Genomic DNA, 22,214 nt, shown 5'->3' with positions numbered 1-22,214 from the left:
TGTGGCTGATGAGGCTTCATGCCTTTCTGACTGGTCAGTACTTGAGAAGTGGGTGTCCAGGGTATTTGAAATGATCGCCAGGCCCGGGCCAGTCCCCGCGGGCTTGGGGGCAGACGGAGCTGCCAGCACTTTGGACCATCGCTCCTGGGTTTGCTCCTTTGCAAACCCAGGAGCGGGTGCCTGGGCGGCTCCAGCCCAACCCACACATTTACCTGCCCCTCACGTGGGAGGAGCAGGCATGCCAAGGGCCTCCCCAGCTTTCTCTCTGTGCCATAGTGCGCAGGAGATAAAGTATGCCTAGAGAACCCACCACCTTCGCTTGCCAGTTCCATTTGAGATTAAAACCAGAATGAAAACAAGAAGTGGATCCAAAAGCCGCGAAAACCAAGTACCTTGAAGACTTTCGGCTGTGAACGCCCTCGATGGGGGACCTACCTGTGGGGGGGGGGGGCTTCCCGGCCCGCAGGAGCACACACGCTGAGGGACAGCGGCCTCCTGCATCCTCCAGGCATCGCCTGCTGGGCCTGCAGAAGCTGTCCTGGGCGTCCACATTGAAAGCCTTTGGTGCTGGAGAAATCTCTCTCCCCAGTCCCCAGCCGGCCTTGGTGAAGAGAACTGGCTGCCGTCGTAGACTTGGGAGCAAGCACCAACTTCCTCCTTCTTAAAGCACAGCCCCTGCAGTAGGATGCAAAACCAATTCCGTGATGTTTATGTGTCCATTTCAGGAGGTGGGGAGCCTCCCTGGGCACCCCGAGCCGAGAGAACTCCTCATCCCCATCCTGTCTTGATCCCCTAAGACAGAGTCGCGGGCCGTCCCTGCCAGTAGCAGCCCCGGCCCCATCTTCCCCCTCGCTCCGACTGTGGCAGCTCCCTTGGCAGAAACCAACACGAAACCCTCGGCCCCGAGGCAGGCAGCACATTCCTGCCACAGGCAACACTAAGGACAGCAGGGGCGCGGGGTGATGGGGCCCTCCTGACCCGTCCTCAGAGCAAGGGCTGGGCTTGTCCAGGCGAGCTTGGAACTGACACAGAGTCACTCGCATTAGGGTCTTTTATGTCTAACCACCCCCCATCCTCCCCAGACATACACATGGGTGCATGCGCACACACACACACACACACACACAGGACGAGGCCCCCCTCCACACTACTGCAGGAGCCTCCTATCTCACACCATTTGCCTCTCCCATCCAGCTCTGCACACTTTGCAGAGGATGGTGATGCCAGCACCTGGATAAAAACCTTCAGTGGCCCTCCGTCACCCTGGGATCAAGGGCATGCTGTCAGCCTGGCGTGCAAGGCCGACCCGCTCCACCCCTGCATGCCTTATGGCCACCACACCCCTCTGGCCCACTGGTCCCCCCGTTCCTGTGAGTCTGCTCCTTCTGCATCCTCTGCCCAGACCCTTCCCTGCACCTCTTCCAAACCCCACTTGGTCTTCCAAGCTGAGCCCAGGGAGCCCTCCTTCACAAGACTGCTCACACGTGGCCGGCACCTGGCAAAAGCAGGACATTTCCATGGGGCCAGCTTGATTCAGGCTTTGCAAAGCAACTGATAAAGCTGAGCCATATCCAAGTTTAAAGTCCCTGAATGCCTGCTGAGCCTCCTATCCTGGCGGGAGGGGGCAGGGACTGGAGATGTCTGCTGTCTGCGTTTCTTAGTGAGAAAACAGCTGGCAATTTAAAGATTTGGTTTTTCAGGGCCTCAAAATGTTTCTCTGTCGAAATGACTGCTTCAAAATCTGTTCCGTGCAACATGCTTATTGGATCAGTGACTGAACAGGTGAATGAATGGGTACACTTCCCCTCAGCTCACTCCAAAAGAACCAGCCAACACCCTGAAGCTCCACGCCCCTGCCCCGCCCTGCAGACCGCCCCTGCCCATCCTCCCCTTGGCCTCAGCTGTGTGTCTCAGATGGCGCTGCTCCATGGTGCCCACAGGGAGCCAAGTCTGCCCCCCAATAATGGCTCAAAGCAGCCGTTGCCCCTTAATCTCCCCTCTACAGCTGCACACTGGAAGAACTAATGTTGATAAACAAGACATGACCTTCAAGCTGCTGAGATGTGACATTGTTTGTGACAGCAATTAGGCCCTCACACCAGCCCCCCAATTGTCCAAATGCTGTGGACACTTCCCCAGCCTCCCTATACGGCCCCCCTTCAGGAGGGCAGCAGCCAGGAACCCCGTCTCTCTTCTCCACCGCTCCTCACCCCAGCCCGGGGCGGGGCTCTGCATCTCTCCCCTCTCCCCTCATTTCCCAAATCCTTTCAGCCTTTTTGTCAAGTCCATGTGATCTCATGGATGTATTGTCTGTCCTTACACGGCTTCCTTCTTTCTTTAAATAAATAGATTGAATAATGATACTTTACATGACTTCTTACGTGGAATACTAGTGTCATTGCTATATTAATCAGGGTTCTCCAAGAAACAGAACATGTGCACGTGTGCATGCATCCGTGTGCCCATGAGTATATGCATATATGTGTGTGCACAGAGATAGAGACGAGAGAGAGAGACATGAGAGAAGGAAATCGACTCCCACGACAGGGAGACTGACAATCCCCAGGTCTCCAAGGGCCAGCTGACGGGATAGTTCTCCAAAGGCCCGCAGGCTTAAGGGCCAATGTCTCAGTGAGTCTGAAAGCAGGAAAGAAACTGACCTTCCAACTCAAGCAGTCAGGTAGGAGGAAATTCGTATTTCCTGAAGGAAGGGTCAGATTTTTTGTTGTATTCAGATCTTCAACTGATTAGAAAACGCCCACCTATAGTGGACAACAGGACGTCCAGTTGGTCAATTCAAATCTCATCCAGAAAGAGTTTTACAGACACACACAGAATATTTGACCAAATGTCCACGCACCCACGGCCCAGTTGACAACTAAAATTAGCCATCACACGTGCCACAAATAGACTAGAAATACAATGGAGAGCAGCAGGATTATTTAAGTCCAGCTCGAATCTGGAGGCGGACTTAGGCTCTGGGCCTGAGGCTTGCTATTTTTTCTCTCTTTAAGAGGGAGATTAGCAAGTATTGGGGAGGTGTTAAAATGAAGTGATGCTTTGCTGAGACTTTCACCTTAAAATAATCATCAGGATTGTAAAAGGATTCAAAAGGGAACACCTTTCCCACTGCATGATTCAGCTCTTTGTTGTGTGTTCAAACCCATATCCAGCCACCCAGTGACCACCAGTGAGGTCCACGTCCACACAGGGTCCACTGTCCTAGACCACGGGCCAGGTGCATCTCCCATGGCGTCTCACACACAGAAGCCACTTAATAAATGACAAATGAGCGAAGGCAGGGCCCGGAACATTCTCTGACCTACTTGGTGGTTTCTGCGAGGAGCAGAACACCATGACAGAGGCACTGGGATGAGCGTGGGAAACCACACTAAAGGTCCCGCCTGCCCGCCGGCCCTGCGGCCCTGGGGCAGAGCCGCGTCTACAGGAATTAAAACAGTCCATCGCCCCGGGGGCCAGCTGAAGACATTCTGAGGCTCTCCACTCCATCCCACGTCATCCCAAACACCAGAATGTATTTTCACAGAAAGAACATTGAACATTTATATGTAAACACAAATTAAAACTGCATATACACAAAAACACAGTGTATTAAGAGAGAAGGGGGGGGAAGAGGATGAGGAGAGGGGGAAAGAAGAGATGGGACAGAGGAAATGAATAAGCAATGAGAAGAAAACAGAAAAACAGCCTGAAATCTGATCGCGGCTCTCTCCGGCATGAAACTAGGGGGTGATGTGTCCCTTCCTAATAGGGCCAAGTCCAAGCCCCTTTTTAGAGGCACAAAGCTTTGGAACTTTCTGTCTAAGCCCAGGCCCCCAGGACCACCAGCCACACACACTCAAGGCCGAGCCAGGGGCATCCTTAGCTGAGTGGGTCTTCATTTCACCCAGGCCATCGTGGGGCTGAAGGGATTCTCAAAGATACAGGGGACTGGGAACTATTTTCAAATTTCAAGAACCTCCCAATGGCTATCGTATCCCGCAATGCAGCCACCTCGGCCTCCCGGGCCCCGAGGGCTTCTGCCCTCACCCCTACATTTCCTTTCCTTGGCTGTCTCCAAAGGGGTCAGAGCTCCTTGTACCCAGGAGCTAGGTGTTTGCCTGATGTCACATTTTAAAAAGGCTAACCTCAGTTTGATATAATCCCAGGTGTTAATCTTTGCCTTCACTACCACTGCTTTGGGTGATGAGTCTTTAAAGATGTTTCTGAGATGTATGTCTTATAGTGTTTTACCTACATTTTCTTCTATACATTTTATAGTTTCAGGTCTTATGTCCAGTTCTTTTATCCATTTTGAGTTGATCTTTGTGCATGGTGAGAGGTAGTGGTCTAGTTTCATTTTTTTGCATGTGGAAATCCAGTTTTCCCAGCACCATTTATTGAACAAACTGTCTGTGTTTCACTGCATATTCTTTGCTCCTTTGTCAAAGATTAGTAGCAATCAAAAAAGATAAACTCATGCCATTCACAGCAATGTGGATGGAGCTAGAAGGAATTATGCTCAGTGAAATAAGCCAGAAGGAAAAAGAAAAATATCTGATGGTTTCACTTATAACAGGAATATAGGGGAACCCAATAAGACATCGGTATAAAAAAATAATAATAACAGGACAAAACACAACAAAGCAAAAACAGACAATTATAAACCAGAGACATCCTGCAGGGGAGGAGGAGGGAGAGGGATCAGAGGGAGGGAGGGAGGGAGGCGCACAGGGGACTGAGGTTGATGGTGCACGGGTGCCTTGGGGAAGGAAATTCTATGGGGACTCAATCTGAGGGGGTGGGGGGAAGCAAATATCGTCAAAATTTTTAAATAAATAAAAAAAGGCTAACCTCAAGGTCAGCCACGTAAGCACCCCCAAAGGATGCCTGGTGGGGAAGGAGAGAATGAATGAACGAGGCAGGTGGGAGACTGGACGCTTTTCACTGCAGCCTTCATCTTGAGATAATGGTGTCGTTCAGTAATCAAACGGGAGGCAACCTATTAGCAGTAGATGTGGGTTATTTGGAAGGAAAATCACCCAAAACAAGTAAAAAAAAAATGAAAGGGTGCTAGGCTACAAAGAGGTTGGGAGGCTATGACAACACACGTTTGCCTCCGACAAAGCCCAAGACACCCAAATCTCCCCAGTGAAGCAGACCCTGAGCCCCCAGCTCATAGGGAGTAGTTCTTAAAGGAGGTCTGGAGACCAAAGTGGCAGAAGCAACAAGAAGTCTGACAAAATGCAAACTCCCCGTTCCTACTGCAGACCTGGAGTCTGAAAACCTGAGGCCAGGACCATGTTTCTAAGACGCGGTACAGATCATTCTTAAGTACTTGCAAGTTGGAGAACCATTGCCCTTGAGGGTTTGTGGGTAAAGCCCGTTCTGGCCACCTGCTGCCAGGGTGGGGAGAGCTGTCATCCTCGTGCTCCCACTGGGAGTGGTCCTCCCTCACCGGGAGCCATAAACACGGTGTGGAGAAAAGATGGAGGGAGAATCAGGCATAAATCACGCTCCTCTGCCCCTCTCCCACCCCTAGCCACCCTGGAGGAAGGTCCTGGCCCCAGGGACTGCTCCCCAGGTCTTTCAATAGACTCCACTGGCCCTTTATCAGATGGGCCAGTCAATTAGAACTTCATCAGGAATCAATTTGCGAGGCCCAGCTGAGATGTAACTATAGATCAGGGCAATGGCAACTGATTATCCCACTAATGGAATATTCCATTGATTAATTGAGTATTTAAATCTCTCGTGCTCGAAGCCATTGTCGCAGGATGCAAGGGGTGTGCAGAGCGTCGGGGTCAAAGACAGCAGCAGGTCTGCCCATTGGCAGCCCTCGGCAAACAGCAGGCTGTCGCGGGGGTCACACACAGGGGCCCTGCGAGGCCTGCAGCCCGTGCAGGAGCCTCCCCACCAGAGGACCAGCCATTTGGGGAAGAGGGATTTGAATTCTCCATTTTCCTGCAGGGCTGAGAGAAACCTCCTGCCAGCGCTTCTTCCTCTCCCACACCTGACCACCTGGACTTGTTACAATGCAGACACCTGGTCCTGGTCCCCCCTAACCCCCCCACCAGTGGCATTCTGCAGATATGAGGCAGGGCCTGGGAATTAGCATTAACAGAAGGTACCCCAGTGAAGTGAGGACCACCCTCTGAGTGCCTTATCAACTCTATAAACATGCGTTGTAACAAGCAGCGGCGGGCAAACACGCTCGAATGCCTATCTGAGTTAAGCTACAGTCTGAAATATTTAAAAGTGCATTATAAGCAACGAGGCGACCATGACTGACAGCACCGGCAATTGTGTGTGCGCCCTGGCCAGGAGGCGGCAACCAGACACAAAGCTGCTACTGGGACCCTTGACTCAGGGAAGGGCGCTTGGCTCTTGCCTCCAGGCTTCAGTTCGTAGCTGCTTAACGCTGGGCAAGCTCGTGGCCTGGGCAGGCCTGGGTGGCCGCCCCCTTCCTGTCTCCTTGCTGGGCTCGCAATGAGAAAGAGCCAGGCACTTAACGCGATGCCTGCCTGTGCCAGAACCAGAGCCGGAAGCTGTTACTGCTATTGCCCTGATGCCCAACGCCTAAAAGGTCTCAGAAGTCTGGTTCCCTCTGGGGAAAAGAGCGATCTGGTTGCTGTTTGCCAGAAACAGATGCATCTGCTTGAGGGACAGAGAGGCCCGGAGAGCCTCCCTTCTCCAGGTCCCCACACTGGCCTGTACACACAACGGGGAGGTTTGTGATAGCTGACTGTCCAGGAGCAGAACCATTCCCCCCCACCCCCAGCAGCTGGTAGATGGGAGAAAGGCAAGAAGATGGAAAATTGGTATTTGCCAAAGCCCCTCCTGTATGCGATGCTTTTTCTGCAAGTGATTGCATTTTCTCTTCACTGAAAGCTGGAGGGACTGAGTTATCCCTGTTCCTCAGACGGCGACACTGAGACCCAGAAGAGGAACGAGGTGAGCTCCGGGCCATCACCTGGACCTGGGACCAGGGTTGGGGGCCAGTGCAGATGCCATTAGGGGCTTGTGGTCGGGGCCCCAGCGTCCTGGGACTCTGGACTGCAGGTGTTTGGAAACAGCAGCCCTGTCCAAAGCACAGTGAGTTCCCGCCTCCATCAGCCTGTCCCCCTGACGCCTTCTTCACACACACACACACACACACTTTCTCTCTCTCCCACTTCCTTGGTCCTTAGGTTGGCTTTGCCTGACCGCTCCAGGGACCGCTCCAGGCGTGTCACTCCTGCAGCAGGAACTTGCCAGAACGAAGGTCAAGACAGACGCTTCTTTCGCTGGTAAGCCAAAGAGGGGTGACCAGTTTTCCAAAAATACCAAAGGCCACTAGTCCCCCAGACCATCCCAACTTGGAACCATTGTCATCTTGTGAAAATTAATTCTGGAAGAGACACATCTACCAAAACCCAAAGGCTCCTCGTGTGGTAAGATGTAAGCACCCCCAAGCTCTGGCTTTCTCCCAGTGACGTGAGCCCAGGCCTGGCAGGTAATGGAGAGCTAAGGGGGAAGAGGCTCATGGCCCAGCTCTCATGCACACGCTTCCCTGAGCTGCCATCTCGCCCCATGGACAGCCCGTGGATGAGGCAGGGCCTGCCGGCAGGATGCGCAATGCCTGGGCCCAGGACACAGCTCCCCCCAGGCTTTCCACGCACTGGCCATAACCTCAGAGAATGGCTGACCCCTGCTTGTGCCTCGGCATCCTCAGTTCTTGGGCTCTGGGGCTGCCAAAGACGCGATCAGCAGAGGGGCATGAAGGGTTCTCCCTTGCAGCGGGGCCGTTCGATCTGAGTGGACAAAGTATGACACGGGCAGCTTTTTCCTAGGCAGCTTGATGGAAGGCAGGGACAGCACGAAAGATTCAGAGTTAAGAGCAGAATTTAGTCGATGGTCTGAGCCCCACTAAGCCTTTCCAGACTCCACCGCATCTTGGGGGGGCTCCGAACCCTGCCATCTGTAGGCTTTTCCTGGCCAGACCCTAAGCCCAGAGCAGGCCCCCAGCTTGCTCAGATCCCTGCTTCACTTCTGGGGGAAGGACACTTACAGCTGGTCCCTGGGGGTACCTGGTATCCTGGTAGCTGATTCCCAAGCCAATCCCAGCTCTTGGGGTCCTTTTGGTAGCAATCCTTATGTGGTAGATGCAGATGTCAAGTTATAACGCCATGCACCTGAGCCAACATAGTCTTTTAAATCAAAGTTACTTCAATAGCAAATTTTTAAAAACTCCGGTCCTGGCTGACCTGCTAAGCTATTTCCCACCAATCCCAGCTACACCGTGAGAAGGTGGCAAAATAGCTGAGACTAATACCAGGAGACCTAACTCAGTCCTTGCCCCACACACCACCACTCAGCTCCCAGTACTCGTGGCAGTAGAGGGAGGTGAGTATTTGCCAGCTGAGGCACTTTGGGCTGCATATAAGAGAACAGTGAACAAAGATCACTAAGAGAAGCATTTAGTTTCCACCCTAACAAGCCACAAAAACATGAAAGTTAAACAATGTCATGAAGTACCAGCTTTCTCTGCTTCTACTCAATTTTTTCAGACTTGGCTCCTCTAGCTCCCAAAATGACTGCAATAGCTCCAGGCATCAGATCCTCCTACAACTACATTCATGTAAAAAAAGGGGTCATTTTCTCCCCTTGTGGCTCTTTTTATCAGAAACATCCTGCACATCCTCCCTTAGGTCCCATTGGAATGATGACTTCCATGCTCCCTATTCTTGATGCAAGAGAGCCCAGAGAAGAGGGCCTATGACAGTAACACTTCTAGTAGGCACCTGGCTCTGCCGTCCAAGAAGGTGCAGAGAGGTCAGTTAGCAAGGCAACCGGCAGTGCCTGTCCCCAGACAGGAAGGTAGCCATTTACCTGGGTAAGTGGAGTCACCCATGTTTTTAGGCATGTGAAATTGCGTCTGGATGAGTTTGGAGTTCTAGGGTTGTATAACTTTAGAGAGCAAGCTTTGATATGGGGCAAAGGAGGCCATTTCTGGCATCAGCTATAACTAGCCAGCCTAGAGATGGCAAGCCCAGAGGGGTGCCCCTGCAGCTGGAGCTTTGTAGGAGCTTCGTAGGTGATGAGCGTCAGGCTGCCAGGCTGCCCAGCTCCGGAGGTGCCATCCAAAGAGCATATGGCCATAGTGTTCTGGGAAGATGCCCGAGCTGGCAATGAGCCTCAGGAGAAGGGCTTGGTCCCAGAACAAGCAGAAGCCCCAACACTGCCCAGCCCCTGAGTTCTCCCAGCAAATGCTCACCACCCCAGTAACTGCCCCCACCTCCCAAGCCCTACAAGGCAGCCAGTGAAAATGACTGGGGCCCAACGGCTCAGCCTCATGACTTCTCTCTGCCAGCAAGAAGAAACAGTTATTATTTTTTTACATCCTTTCTTCACTCCACCCTCTGCCTTTGATCCCATTAGGACACAGGTCACATAAGAGAGCCCTAGAAATAAGCAGGGACAGATAAATGCCCATCTTTGGGGTGGAGCTGAGGGCGCGGCCTCTCCAGTAAGAGCTCTTTGCCATCTCAGAGGCCCAGATTGGCAAAGCCTCCCTACTCTTAGCAAAGTCTGTAGGAACCATAAAAAGAGGCCAAGGGCTTGACACAGAGAGCTGGCCGGACCTGGGAGCACCTGCTTGGGCCAGCGCTCAGCCCTGCGTCACCCTGCGTCTGGGGGTGGCACTTGAAAAAAGAACAAGCCCAAGACAGAATCCAGCCCTGACCACCTCTCCATGCCCACCTGCAGAAGACTGAGCTCCCTGCCTTTCTCCTGAAGTAGAATGGAACGGGAAAGCAGTGTGAGGTTCTGAGTGCGGTGCTACGGCCTGAGGGCAAGCGGCATGGTGTGCATGTGGCGTGTGTGTGTCACTCAACAGAGAACCAAGCACAAACACCTCCAGGCCTGCAGGGCGGCATTCACCATGATGCCAAGGCAACTGCCGGTTGTCATATATCTCCTAAATTTTCTCTTGGGCTCCCAGGCCTCAACCAAAGCAATCCCACTACCATGCGCCCTACACAGGCCACCAGTCACCCTGGCGCAGGGTCCGCCGTGGTCCTCTCTACCGCACAAAGGAGGTGGCACTGCCTCTGCGCCACAGAGGAGGCATCAAGTGGGCCACCTGCCACACAGCTCTCGGGCTGCACTTCACCCTGATAGCTGATCTTTGGGACATACAAGCTCTTCATAGGCTGCAGGCCCCAAGCTCCCTGGGCCGGGACGGAGGCTCTCAGCCGCCCGAGGGTAATAAAAGACAGCTGCTTTGCCCACATATATCTGGTACATTTTTGTAGCGTGAGAAGCTCCCTTCTCCCTTAGCAACCATTGGGGTTTAGCTGCTCACCCCACACTCCAGGACAATAGCAGGCCAGGCTAGGCAGGACGGCGTCCCCACACCCCACTCCTCCCTCTGTGTTAATAAACCCTGGATCCCACATCTTTCTTCCCAGCTTCTCATTTATTTTTCCAAAGAGCACAATAAGCACAATTGATTTTAAAATAAAAACCTCTGGCTTATGCACAGAGGCATTATTCAGAAAGGTTAGAAATGATGAGGAGGCATTATTTCCCATTATCCTGACTTTGTAACTTTGCAAGTGAAACACCGCAAGGCCGGAATGGCCTCCCCCAGTGGCGGCCCGTGGAGGCAGCCCCTGCAGGCGGGCAGCGTACACAATGGTGCCTGGGTGTCCTTGGCTCAGGGCGGATGCCCACCACAAAGGACACAGGCTTGTAAAAGTCAGCAGAGCAGCCATGGCCTTGGGTGCTCTCCAGCACCATGCCGCCCTTGCCAGGGGAGAGCGAGGGCAGCTCATCTGCGGGGGGAGGAGGTCTCTGGAACGTGTGACTCCGGGTGAGACAAGAGCAACGTGGAAACCTGGAGAAAATTCACTCAAAAAAAAAACCAGGCGGCTCCCACCTGAAGGAAGCAGAAATTCCCTGTATCAGAGGGAACTCAGCTGAGTTTTGTGTTCTTTCTAGTGAATAATGTGGGGAACACCTGCTGGGGGAGGTGGGGGGGCTGGCAGTTCAGCCCTAGGAGACCTGCAAACCCCAGTGGTCCAGTGGGTGCAGCATTTGCTCTGGAGGGAAGTTGCTGGGGAGATTCTGTGTTTGGAGGGTCTCAAGAGAGTCAAAGGGAAGGGACTTGGCCCTAGAACCCAGTCTGGCCCATGCCTGAATCAGTGCAGCTGTGAGGTTGGAAGGACAGTCTGGCTGTCCCCCCAGGACACACTTTTCTTGGGCCTGGGGTGTGGATGAGGGTGCGGGAACCCTGGGAGAGGAGCTGCAGGGTGGGGAGGTGGGCGCCCAGTTAGGGTGCCAGCACTGATGCCCTTAGTGGAGCCCGTCTCCCCACCCTGGAGGCCTTGCTGTATCAGCTCCAGGTGGCTGACACTGTCCCACCTCTCCCTCTGCAAGGTGAACTCCCTGGGAGCTGGGTTCAATAGCTGATCGATGCTGCCCTCCACACAGCCATCCCCAGGGCGCACAGAAACAACTACAGTTTGCCCTGGAAATTGGGCAGTGATCCTACTTGGCCTAGACTTGGCGGGTGGCGGGTTACAGAGATGGAACAGATCTCTAGCAGTAGGTTGGGATGATGCCTTAACTGGGGGTCAGCGGGTCTCACATAGTAGCTTTTGCACAAGAAAATTGAGCAGAGTTCAAACTGAGAGGCTCAGAAAGTTGATGGTTAATATACTCGGAGCAGATGTGTCATCTGTGGACAACTGACACCAGCTGAGTTCCTCAGCTGGCTCTCCACACTGGAGTCCCACTTGTTTGTTCCTGTTGACACACATGTAAACATAAAGGTCGTGCAGACTCAAGTCTGGTCTGTCTGGACCCCTCTCCCCTGGTTAAGACCCTGCCCATCAACCTTTAAACATGCTCAACTCTCTCACCTGCAGAAAAACAGAAAACAGTCCCACCGCCCCGGCCTCACATCTTCCTCCAGCTTCTGCCAATCTCCTCTTTCCCCCGCTTCAGAAGCAAAGATCTGTAAGGAAGCCTTCACTGTCATTATCCACCTTTGTCACGTCCCACTCACTTCTCAATCCCTCTTAACATGGCTTCTACCCAGCTGTAGTGCTCAAGATGCCTCGTTACCCATATGGCCTGGAAACGCATCACCAACCATGGGGTTTTGGCTGGTCCTCGAGACCCCAGGCCGGCTGGGAGTTACTGGACCGTGGGGAGGTCCACAGGTGAGCCAGGGAAGGAGCCAGTGGGCAGGGGTGGTAGCCGAGGAGCAATCTTAGGTAACTCGATGTTTCAACCACCAGCCTGTGTCTCCTCAGGGAGGCTGTGACTCCAGCGTTGCTCCATCACTTCACAGAACAGCTCTTGCAATGGTGAAGAGTGACTTCCACGTGGCTCAACCCCCTGGGGATATTTTTCAGTCCTTCCTTGAGCTTGGTCTCTTGATGGTGTCTAACACTCCTCACCATTCCCTTCATCAAAGCTCCTTTGTCTCGTCTTCCCTGGCCTCACCCTTCCTGGGTTTCTCCTACAGTCTGGGCAGTTCTTTTGCAATCTCCTATTCTAGCACATTCCATTCCACCTGGCCATTAAATTTTGTAAATCCTCACAGCTCAGTCTTAAGTCATCTCCTCTTTCAACATTATCCTGTCTCCCTTGGTAACTGTCCCACTGCCCATGTCTTCAGTCTCAATTTACACACCAGTGACATTCTATTTTATATCACCCATCTAGAACTCTCCTCTCAGCAAAAGCTGTTGGTTCTTGAGCACTGGGTTGCGAAGCTGCCCGCAGCCTCTGCAGTGTCGGTTCGATCCCCGGCCGCTGGGTGAGGGTCCCACATGGCACGCAGACCTCTCTTGCCACGCCCACTGCTCCCCTCAGCAGTGTACTTTGTCAATCTGCCTGCTCTGCTCTCTGCTCTGACTCTGGTGAATTCTCTCACCTTCCCGCGCTACTGACTATACCCAGTGCTTGTATAAATAAACAAATCTTGAAAAAAAATATAAGAAAAACCAGCAAGGAACCATATGGGTAACACCATCTCCCCAGACGTTGAGGGGCCCGGGTACATGCAGGTGCCCAGAAGTATCGGCACGAGTACAGGCACGTACAGGCACATCCACAGATGAGAAGAAATGAAACCATAAGGCAAGCAACGCCAAGGATTAAAATTTGACTAATCACCATTTGACAAACTTTCCACCAATCAGAACTGCGCTGACTGAAAACCTCATTTGCATAAGGCAGACCTTGCCCTGCCCCCCTGCCTGTATAAGCAGCTCCCCACAGAGCACCTTGGCAGGTGCTTGTGAGTCTGTATCCCCCAGACTGCCGTCCTAAAGCCCCAAATGTGTTTGCTCTAACACTCCAGCTGTAACCCAGCTGCTGTAACTAGCCCGGAAATCTGTGTCACTGTCGACACACTTGAGTGTTTTTCAAAAGTCCTTCTGAACAAAATATTGATGAAACACACATCTGATCAGGACTTGTATTTAGAATATAGATTTTAAAACTCTCAAAAGTTGATAAGAAAACAAACCCAATTTTTAAATGGGCAAAAGATTTGAACAGACACTTGAAGAAGATACCCAGATGGCAAATAAGCACATGACAAGATGCTCAACTTCATGAGTCATTCAAGAAATGCAAAATAAAATCAATACTAAATGCACCTACTGAAATGGCTAAAATAAAAATTGCCAACACCCCGGGCTGGCCAGGATGTGGGGCGGCGGAGGTTCCCACATGTCGCTAGTGGGACTGCGGAAAGGTACAGCCACTTCGCAACATGGCTCGGCAGCTTCTCATAAAGTGAACACGCACCTACTATTCAACGCAGCAAACCACTCTACTCACTATTTATTCAAGAGATACAAAAATATATGTTTACCCAGAAACCTGTGAGTATTTACTGCGGTTTTAATTATTATTGCCAAATACTGGAAACCACCCAAATGTCCTCCAACTGGTGAATGAATAAGCCAACGGCAGCACATCCAGCTCACAGAGTAGTACTTAGCGATTAAAAGGAGCAAACTATCCATACAGGGAAAAACGGGGGTGGATTTCAGATGCAGTGTGCGAAGTGAAAGAAGCAGGCTCACAGGCCACATTAGGATTCCCTTCGATGGCCGTTTTGAAAAGAAGAAACTACCGGAACAGAAAGCAGATCAGTTGTCACCAAGCCCCTAGGAAAGGGACAGGAGGAAACTCTTTGGGGTGACAGGACCAGCCACACAATCAGCAGAAACCTGTGCAAGAAGAAAACGCAGGGCCCTAGTGCAACAACTGTTAAGAATTAAGAACGTCATGGCATACGCAGACAGCATTAAACCACAGGGTCCTTCGAAGCCGGGGCCTGTGCAGTGACGCGGGTCACACAGCCATGACGTCAGGCCAGGATGGGAATGTTCTACTTATTTATGGAGGCGGCAGTTACACAGGGCTCTGCATTTGTCACAACCCCAGAATCAAGCGCTAAAAGCTGAGCATTGTGAATGTAAATTTAACCCTAATAAACCTGGCAGGAAAAGCCCGACTCTTGTCAAGAGGAAGCTGGCAGATATCAAGGTTCATCCTGCAGAGGAAAGACCCGTGCTCTCCAATCTGCCATGCATGTCGAGGAAGCACAAAGAGAATGTTCCAGACTGGAGAGGCAGGAAAGGACAGCAACTCCAAACAAAGCGTCCAGGGAGGGGTTGCAGTCAAAAATGCCAAAAGAGCTCATTGAGACAGTGGGTTCAATTTGCAGGGTGGTTTTTTTCCTGCTTTGGGGCTCTATGGTGGGAATGAAGGGGAGCATCTTTGTCGGGAGGATATTTAGGGGCAGTAGAATTGGCAGACTGGGGAGCCTGGAAGAAGGGGGTGCAGGAGTTCTTAGTAATCTTCTTGCAAAACTTATTGCAGTTTGAAATTGTTTAAAATACATTATGCTTTAGGTATTTCAGTGTCAACGGGTCCAAAACCCAACTTTTGGTGCCCCGCTCACCTCCCAGCATTGTCTCTCCTCCTCACGTGACACCTCCGGCCAGACTGACCTCTGCCTGCCTGGAGACTGCCGGCCCGCTGCCCCCTCCTCAGGACACTTCCAGGCAGGACAGGGGCCCAGCTCCCTCGGTGGTTCAGGGCCGCAGCTATATTTTTCTGCGCCATTCTCCCGTCCAGGTCCCCATGTCGCCAGGCGGAGACTCCTCCGGCAGGGACTGGGCCTCTACCCCGCTGTCCTGGTGCCAATAGGCAGGCAAAAAGACGGAACTGCCCCTTCACCTGGGAGCTATGCAGTCGCCGAGTGGCATCTCCCCTTGTGCATTTCACATGCACCCCCTACCCCCCGCGCCCCAGGAGGGAGCCAGACACAGGCGTGTGGCCGGCTCCGTACAGACTTTTAAGGAGGGGGGAGTGGTGGCAGAAAACTATGTGTCTTTGGCACAAGGTACAACCTCTAAGTAAGTTCCCCTCGTTATTCAGCCACCTACGGATGGGGGAGGGGGGTCTGCCTTTTTCTTGGGTGTCTCCTCAACCTCCAGATACAGGGGCAGCTTTAGATGACATCCGGGTTGTGACCCCACAGGGGAAGGGTTCCATGAGTACTTGCTGATGGATGTTCGGTGGCAGAAGTGGGCCCTGGCCTGCCTCTGTGGCGCCCCACGTCCTCATCAGAATGGCTGTGGCCATCTTGGGGTCAGGGTCCAGAGAGCAAGCAGAAAGCTAAGACAGGTCCAGCCTCTTGGTGTCCCTCTGAACTTGACCTGAGGCCACTCACATTGGCCGCCTGTCATCCACATTCATGTGTGTCTTTTGTGGGGCCTGAACTCTTAATATACAACTAAATCTTCCTTTCCTAACCACGGGGATGGGGGGAGGCCCCCTGCGCTGGCCTCCCCCTTCTCATTCTCGCCCCACAAGGGGTCTGTGGAGTTCAAGACCAGCAGGGTCCCAAAACACATCGGGGTACCCATGGAGCTGGGGGTACATACCAGTGGGTCCAGACCTGGGCAGAGGCCTGCATGAACCCTGGAAGTCAGTTCATCAGGAGAGTGGCTTCCGTCCATGTGTCATCCTTGACCTTGGGGCCTAGTGAGGTTGAGCTGGAGCCTGGGTGGCCTGTTGTCAGGTCTCTACTGCCTCCTGGGCACTCCCTACAGTGGTGTGTGTTCCGGTCACTTTACTTAGGGGCCCACCTGGGCCCCCATCCTGGAAGTGGATGAGAACACATGAATCCCTCACGCAACCCCCGGGTAAATGCTGTGCTTCGAAAGAAAGACAAAAGAATTTTAAAATCATGGGTGACCAATCCAACTCCCTTACATTACAAAACAGCTGAGCCCCCAAAAGGCCGAGCAACTCCCCAAGGCTGAGCATCTAAGCAACAACACCGTGACCGGACACCAGGGCATCGCTGGCTGGGCACCAGGGACTCCTGCAGGCCTAACAGCTCCCAGCTTGCTCGCCCTGTGTGTAGCGGGGCAGGGTGTGAGTTAAGCCTGGGCAGGATGCCAGCCGGAAGCCAGGCTGCCCAACACAAAGGCAGCTGCACCCCCTGCAAAATGGGGGAGCTGGCAGCAACCACCCCTTGTGCTAAGATGATTTTCTTATCTGTAAAATGGGAGCCCCTGGGGCCCTGGTTCACCCTGTCAGTTGCTGTAAAGGGTTAAAGTGCAATCCGGGGGAGAAGGCAGCACAGCGTCTGGCAGATGGGGAGGCCCAGTAACGTGAGTCACTCGTATTCCTCCTGACAGAAGGAGAATGATAAGGATGAAATACCCCGATTGCCTCGGGCTTTCGGGACCGAGCTGAGGCATGGATCGGCGCTGCTGAGAGGTGTGGGCAGCGGCTGCTTTCTCTCTCTCACTAAATCTCTTCCTCCCCTTCAATGGGCTCTCAAAACAGATTCATCTGTTTTACTGGTCTTTTTGAAGAATACATTTCTGATTTTATTTATTCCCCCTAATAGACTCTGGTTTTTATCCATTAATTTCTGCTTTCATCTTTATTAATGTCCATTCCCTGGACTTATTCTAGTGTTCCTTTTCTATTGTTCTGTTCTGATTTTCTTCAGAGGATAACTTACTCCACCTCATTTTTTGGAAGCTGGGATTCTTTTTTCACTAATAATAAAGGCAGTTGGGCTATAAATTTTCCTCTGAAAACAGCTTTCCCTGTGTCTGGCAGGTTTGGGGGCTGACACCCTCTATAAAGAAAGATTTCTGAACTTAAGCTCAGGCCTTTAAAAAAAAATGATTTCAAATTCAAAATGAGCAAGACCATAGTGCCAGGGCGCTGCTTGGCCCCCTGTCCTTAAAGCTTTCTCCCTTCTCGCTCCCCTCTTAGCTGTGTCCCAGCCTGCACCCTCTCTCCTTAAACTAACCCTGAAGACCTCCCTGCTTCAGCTCCTCTCCATGTCACGGTGTCTGTGACCTTCTTAATTCACCAGTATGTCTGGTCATTCCTGTCTAAAACCCTTTCACTGCTGGCTGGTTCCTAGCATGAGAGCTACGACCCTGCGTCTGAACCCCATCTCCAACCTCGACCCCCTCCACTCCACCCGCCCTCTCCTTCATCCTCCAGCACAGCCAGTGCGAACTCCCCGGCACCCCCAGCTCAGTGCTAAGCCCTGTCCCTTTGCTCTGCAGGCCGTCCCCTGTGCCCCTGCTCCCCCTGCTCTGCAGCCCTTCCCTGGCCCTCAGAGCAGCTGGCTTCAGGAGGCCTCCCTGGCCCCTTCTCTGCCTCCTGGTGAAGCACCTCTCAGCTCCCCGGCCTGCGCAGCACTCCCACCGCCCGCCACAGTGCACTACAGGAACGTGCCTGTTTATCCGTCACATGACTATGGGTGAGTGACAATGTCTTCTTTGACCTGAGGGCCTACTCATTGCTCCGGGCTCAGTTTGACCCCCTGAGCATCTAAGCCACAACATCTGAGAGTATCTGAGCTGTTGGCCCGGAAGGAGTTCTGGTCCCGAAACAGACATGTGTGCTGCAGCCCTTCCAGCGCCCGGCCCTGCCTACTAGCAGTGGGGCACACCAGGTGGCCCCAAGCCTCCATGAAGCATCCAGCCCCAGGGCACTCCAAAAGGGAGGCCCCCGTACTGGGGAAGTGAGGCTGGCCAGGTCCTGCTCCCGTTCATCCTGGGACGGGCAGGTCCAGGTCCAGCCTCTATTCCCAGTCCCCCTGGACACCTGTTCAGGTTGACGGGAGCTGCATCTGTGGGGCTTCCTCGTCTCACCCCCCATTTTCCACAGCAAAAGAAATTCAGCTTCGAGCAGGCAGGTCACACCCGAGTCTGCACACCAGCCCCCGGGAACCTGGCTTAGAGGCAGACCCCAACCTCCAGGAGCCATCAAGCCATGGCCAAACTTGCATGGATGATCAAGGCTTCAAGGACAAGGAAGGGGTGCCCTCCAGTCATCCAGCCTCAGGGCAGCACTGCCAGAACCTTCTGCAGAGGAGGAGATGATCTTTCTCTGTGCTGTCCAGCGTGACAGCCTCATGGAGCTGCGTGGCTGGAATGGAGAAGTCAGGTCTCATTTTACCTCAGTTCATTTCAATTTAAATAGCCACGTGTGGCTAGCAGTGGCTTCCGCACTAGGTCTGTGCAACTGCAGACAAAGCAGAGGGGGACAGGCGCAAGCAGCAGCCGGTCCGGCCAGCAGTCCATGGGTGGAAGGCACCAGAAGCTCCAGCCTGACAGGAGTAAGTCCAGGTGCGGGAGCTGCCCTGAGTGTCCAGCCAGCAGCTGGGCCAGGGCTGGGCAGCCCACCTGGGCCAGGGGGGATGGGGGGAGTCCCGTAGCATGTTATACTTCCCTGCAGGAGGGGACAGGATAGCAGAGATAGGCACAGTGGAGCCACAGGCCCAAGCAGTGCTGCCCAGGACACTGCCCTGGCCAGACGCTGTTGCAGGCATGGCATGGCTTGGGTAATCTGAATGTCCATACCCACATCCTCCATTTGCGCAGAGGCACGAGTGGGGGAGCTTGCCTGCGGACACACAGCTTGCAGGTGGCAGAGCTGGGATTCAAAGCCGGGAAGTCTCGCCTTTACCATCGACTCTCTGCTACAATTGACAAGGGGCTGGGGGCTCTGTCTGGTCTGGAAATGATTGCATGAAAGAATGTCTAGGACTTCTGGCCGCCCAACCTTCATTCACTGAGGTTCCCAGGGATCTTATACCATCTGTTCCAACAAGATGGCAGGCCCAGCAGAGGCCAGGTGCCAGGACTGAGGCCATTATCACCATCACCAGGGCAAGAGCCCTGGAGCCCAAGCAGGGAGCCCAGACAGGCACCCCCCTTATCCTCTGCACGCTGGCCCTGGCCCATGTCCTGATCATGTGACAGCATTCCAGCCTCATCCAACTCTCTCTAGGTTGCAAAGAAGGTTCCAGAGGCAGAGGTGGGGACCAGGCGAGGTGGTACCCACGCTGGAGGAGACTATGTCGTGTCGACGTGTCCCACGGAAAGCAGGGCAGAGAGTGGCTCCCTCCCCAGCCTGGCCTGAGCCCAGCTCAGAGGCGCCCAGGCAGCTGCTGGCCTTTAAATGCAGCCAGCTCCCCCCGGGCACTCTTAAAGCTCACTTCATTCATGAATTAAGTCCCTGACATCCCATATCTGTATGATCAATATGTTTGTTTATTAGCAGCAGCTGCTGTGTTCTAGCAAAGGCGGTGGGCCCCGGTAAGAGGGCTGCTCGGTGACCACAGAGCAGGGCCTGGGCCGGGGAGAAGAAAGGCGTCCTGCTGGCCGGTGGGAGCCGGGCTGGATAGGGTTTCATGGTAATGGTCCTTTAATTGAAATCGCTGGTTCAGGAGGCCTGTGGGTGGGGAGCTGTGCTGATGGCCCCGGCTGGGCCCCGCTTCCAGAGTTCCATTAACTGGTGATGTGCTTCCAGCTGCTGGGCTAGGACAGAGGCCGCAGTGGGGAAGCCAGTGGCAAGCAGGCCCTCCGTGTCAGCACGTTTGCTGGGGACCACGCCGAGGGCTGGGGGTGCCTGGGCTTGGCTCTTGGGTTGTGAGTCCTGCCCACTGGGCCTCCCTGGCCTGGTCCCAAACCCCAGCTCAGCCCCTTGGCCCCACCTTGGGTTCATTTCGGTGACTCAGGAACCTCAGTCCTAGGCTGACTTATGTTTTTCCAGAGGAGAGAGAAGACTCATCATTTCCAGCTCTGATTATCTTCTCCGTGTCAATTCAGGAGACGCTGGTCCATTTGTGGCACTGGAGGTCCAGGAAACAATCTGGAAATCACTACTTCATTCATTCATTCACTCACTTGTGCACTCGGAAGACACTTAATGAGCAACTTGAATGTGCCAAGCACCGTGCCAGCCTCTGAGTGCAGAGGTGAAAGTGTATCTTGCCGTAGAGTGATCTAGAGTCACGGGGGTCAAGCACGCAAACGTTGACAACACATGGAGTGAGGGGCTTTATTGGGAATGAGTGTGCTGTATGGTGGCCGTCTAGGGGATGCTGATCACGATCCCCTTGATAGCCCCCGTTAACACAGTAACTTTTGCTTTTTAAAGAGCAATCCCAGAGCTGTGCTCCCACAGGGCCCGGGCAATACCCTCCTTCTTGTTTCTTCTCAATAGCGAGCTCCTCTTTCTAAAATGTATGTGTGGCTCCACGGTCAGTGTTTGCTGCTGATTTACAAGACCTTCCCTGTGGGCAACTAAGTGGCGCCATGATTCCCAGCTAACGTCTATCGAGTACTTGCCGTAAACCAGGCCAGGGCTTTGCATTTATTTTATATCATTGTTTTGATCATTTCTACCAACCACCTTCCAAGGGGATCCTGTCATTCCTCCTATTTCACAAATGAAGAAGTTGGGGACTCAAAAAAAGGACTGATTCACCATTGAAAAGGCTAAATTTCAGACTCAGGTTCCATTGCACTCAAACTTCTCTTAACAACATCTCTACCCTGTCTTTGCCTTCAGCACCCACCCTCGTGTCCCCACGGGCGGCTGCCTCACCCGGGTAACTGGGGTTCTAAGAACAAGCTATACCCAAAGTTCACTTCTGCTGACTGGTCCCTGATGTCAAGATTTGTATCTCTGACCTGCGGCGGAAGGCAAAAGTGGATGCGCTCCCACTCTGTGGCCACAGGTGCCCTATGCGTATGATCACCTGTCCTCCATGCCCTGGGGGCTGCCCACATCTGTGCCAAGGAGCACAGGCAAAAGCTGTGCCACAGCCAAGTGTGGCCCCACACCAACTCCAATGCTATCTTGTGTGAGTGCCTCTGGGGAGCCCCATGGCAGTGGCTAGAGTCCACAATGACCAAGTCATCATGTCCATCCGCACCAAGTTGCAAAACAAGGAGTATGTCACTGAGGCACCACTTGGGGCCAAGTTCAAGTTCCCTGGCCACCAGAATATCCATATTTCCAGAAAGTGGGGCTTCACCAGTGTGCTGGTATAAGGGGGGTGGAGCACCTAGGAGGCGATTAGGTCATGGAAGGGGTGCCCTCGTGAGTGGGATTAGTGTCCTTATAAAAGAGGCCCCAGAGAGCCTCTTGCCCTCTCCATTGTGTGACTACATGGCAAGAAGACAGCCTCCCAGAGCCAGGAAGCCCACCAAGTCTGCAGCTTCCAGCCTTGACCTTGGACTTCCAGCTCCAGAAGTGTGAGGAATAAATGCCTGCAGCTCCTAAGTCACACAGCCCATGGCATTTGTTATAGCAGCCCACAGATTACAACAGTGAGAGAGGCAGCGAAGGGCCAGACGCCGTAGGACTGGAGGCTCCAGTAAGGATTTTGTGGTTCACTCTGAATGAGAAGAGAAGCCAGGGAGGGAGCTGAGCAGAGAAGGGACATCACCTGATGGGCTTTCGGAGTCCCCCCACACCTCCAGCTGCTGGGATGACACTGGACTCCCAGGGCCAGAGTAGAGGCAGGCAGGGCAGCCCAGGCACCACGGTGGGGGTGGCTCAGGCCTGGGCCCACACAGTAGAAAAAGGGGAGCAACCGGGTATGACCTGAAGGTCGAGACAACAGGAATTCCTCAAGGATAGAGAATGTGGCCGTGAAAGGCCAGGAGCCACGGCGATTCTGGCCTGAGCTGCAGGAAGGGTGGTGCTGCCTTCAGCTGAGACTGGAGGAGATGTGCTGGGGCTGGCGCGGCAGGAGGAGCACGAGCAAAGCTCAGACACATCTCTGGGATGCCCCTAGATGGCTCAAAGGGGATGCTGAGGGACCAGCTGGAAGTGGAGACTGGGGTCAACCAGGGTTCAGC

The 22,214-nt window shown here is 53.4% G+C and overlaps 1 long non-coding RNA gene across 1 annotated transcript in view; it reads right to left on the bottom strand.

Moving 5' to 3' along the window:
- Positions 1 to 537: 537 nt before the first annotated feature.
- The window catches only part of LOC129145705 (uncharacterized), an 83,514-nt gene continuing 61,837 nt past the window's right edge, over positions 538 to 22,214 (bottom strand). Inside the window, exon 4 of the long non-coding RNA XR_008551631.1 lies at positions 538 to 675. This is a non-coding gene — a long non-coding RNA (uncharacterized LOC129145705). The remainder of the gene's footprint in view (positions 676 to 22,214) is intronic.

The sequence above is a fragment of the Talpa occidentalis genome, unplaced genomic scaffold (assembly GCF_014898055.3).
Source record: "Talpa occidentalis isolate TD23 unplaced genomic scaffold, MPIMG_talOcc4v2.1 talOcc4.14, whole genome shotgun sequence".
Classification (NCBI taxonomy): Eukaryota; Metazoa; Chordata; class Mammalia; order Eulipotyphla; family Talpidae; genus Talpa; species Talpa occidentalis.
This window is presented reverse-complemented; position numbering and strand designations above follow the sequence as displayed.